Source organism: Solanum dulcamara, chromosome 3 (assembly GCF_947179165.1).
Source record: "Solanum dulcamara chromosome 3, daSolDulc1.2, whole genome shotgun sequence".
Classification (NCBI taxonomy): domain Eukaryota; kingdom Viridiplantae; phylum Streptophyta; class Magnoliopsida; order Solanales; family Solanaceae; genus Solanum; species Solanum dulcamara.
Window position 1 is genome coordinate 43,093,571 of NC_077239.1, and position 2,964 is coordinate 43,096,534.

Here is a 2,964-nt window from a genome sequence, read left to right on the forward strand (position 1 = left end):
TTCTAAAAGGGGTGTGGGATCTGCTAGTTTCAGACACCCAACCCTCTGTTTCGTATAGTTAAAAGTTTTGCAAAATGGAAACTAGAAACCCTATTTTGGTATCGTGGTTTCGAGCGAGTCATTTGCAGTTTGTGTTGTATTATGTTGGTGTGAACTTCTTATACATGTACTACAGGTTGTTTTTGTTGGTTGGCTGTAGTTATTAGGAGTATAATTGGAAATTCGGATAGGGAATATTATAGGGGAGGTGATGCCCAATTTCCGTTAACTCCTTAACTAGTTAAGGAACTAGTCGAGAAGGCGAGCGAGGGGTTGAGTTCTATGAATACTCATATGTAACATAAGATGCTGGAAAGCTAAGGGTTGTTGATACCTGCATTACTTTCATGTTACCTAGTTTCAAGGAACGACGAGGCGAACGGAATAAAGAGTAACCCGTAAGAGGCATGTAAAGCCTGTCTCTCTTTTCTTTTGGGCATGTCTTAGATTTAAGTGACAAATGATATGTGTATGAAGCCTGGGGTAATTCTATTCATGAGATCTGAACATGATTCATGATTCATAATTCGTGCTCACTTATAAATGTTAAGACTCTTAAAGTAGTTAAGCTCCCATCCCTCAAGTCTTCTATGTGCTGAAAAGTAGTGTATGTAAAGCTAATATTTCCTTCTTTTGGCATGTCTTCAAGTTAAATAGTGAATGATATGAACTTAAGGGTAAAGCTACTCATAAATACTAAGTGTAATTCACAGTTTTTATGTATGCCTTGATGGAAGCACTCTTACAGTAATCGAACTAGGGCTTCTCAAGCCTTCCATACGTTAGAAATGGATGAGTATGTGAAGCTACCCTTTTTTCTCTTTTGACATGAATTAGATGTAAGTATTATGTATAGGAAATTGGGAGTTGTTCCACTCTTAAAACTCTGAGTATGAGTTAAGGCTCTTTTTCACTTCCTACTGATTAGAACTCTTATAACAAGTTGAATCATTACTTTTCAAGTCTTCCATGTGATAGAAAGTGGTACATGTAAAGCTTGTCTTTTTCTACTTCTAGGAAGACTGGACTATAGGTACTATAAAACATGGATTTGGAGATAACTCCATTTATAGATTATGGATGTAGCTCATGACTTGTACCCACTTTTGAATGATAAGGGCCTTGAAGTAGTTGAACTAATACCCTTGAGCCTACTATAGGTTGAATAGTATTAGGATGTGTAAGCTCCTATACCTAGGGGCTCTTGAACATGCTTTATGGTGGTATCTAAGGGATGTTTGATATGTTACAGAGTTTTACGTGCACATATATGCATTATGATATATATGGATCGGGCTGAACGTACCTCCGCATATTTTGCTATGTAAGGATCGGGCCGTACATTCCATGGCATATTATGCTATTTACGGATCGAGCCATCGTACCTCAGAATTGTTACACGATATATGGACCGGGCCATCATACCTTGGCATTGTTTTACGATATACGGACCGGACCGTCGTTCCTCAACATTATTATATGATATGTGGATCGGGCCATCGTTCCTTGGTGTATACTTTGTATATACATAGATCAGGATGTATGTTCCACACCGCTAATAGTATATATGTTCTTATAATGATAAAATGATGCATTTGTTACACCGAGTACCTGAACGGGCTGGATACACTACGTGATGATAGCATGTATGCCTTTATTTTATAAAATGCAGGTACGGTAGATGATTAAATATTATACTTGCCCCTTGTATCCCTATTTCAGCTGTTGTCTCAGTTATGATGTTTTATGCTTTATATACTCAGTACATATATCATACTGACCCCCTTTCCTCGGAGAGCTGCGTTTCATTCCCATAGGTACAGATGTTCATTTTAGGAATCCGTCAGCTTAGGATTTCCACTCAGCTATCTTGGAAGTGCTCCACTGTTCTAGAGCCTAGCTTTTGGTACTGACCTTCTAATGTATATATTTGTTTATTCAGGGGTACAGCGGTGGCCTTGTCCTGCCATATGTTACTATTAATATTCTTAGAGGTCTGAAGAAATGTGTGTGGGTTATATGTGTAAGTTCTGTTCAATAATGTCTATATGATGTATTATAAATATCAAGATACTATGGCAGCCTTGTCGGCTTGCACGCCCTTTCATGACAAGATACAAATGAAAGAGGCTACAGGCATATGAAAATGCTATAACCCACTGGGGTTCTTAAGTATAGTTCTTATATTGATTGTTACATCTGATAATTAAGTATACCGGGGTCCAGGTCGGACCCCAGTCATGGATTACAGGGTTGGGTCGTGACATTGATATACTCCAGATAGTACACAAAATGCTCCAGCAAGGAGAAAAGACTAGGATTCAAGTATATTCATTAAGTCCTTCGATTCTAAGTAACGCTTCGGATTCCAGTTATGTAAGACTTCAATGAGAATATTCCTTCCACTCGCATGCCTAAATTATTTTAATTATATGATAAATTATATTTATTTTGTTTAAGCTTTACTTTAAGTTATATGATGTTTATCAATAGTTTCTTCCACCCATGTAGTCCAAAAACTCTTTCAATTAAGTCTCTTGATTTCAAGTAATATTTTCTTATGGGTAATTCTTATTTTTACTTAATAGCATGAATCATAGTTAAACTAATGATTATTGATCTATTTTAATGCAACATGATTTCATATGTATGAATTGATGGTTTGCAAGCAATTTCTCTATTTATCTCTTTAAAGGTTCTTGAAATTCATGGTGGGTTATTTAAAGCATGCCTTTTAATTAGTGGATTTCAAAGTATTTATGTATATTTATTTACATACATTTTTACAAGTTGAAGTGATTTGAAATTCACCTAGTTTTACTATGTTTTCAATAAAGTTTAACTTCAAAGCTTTGACTACAAATGAATATTTATGAAAGTAATATCTATGATCAAAAGGGAGTCTTATGAAATAAAAGAATGATG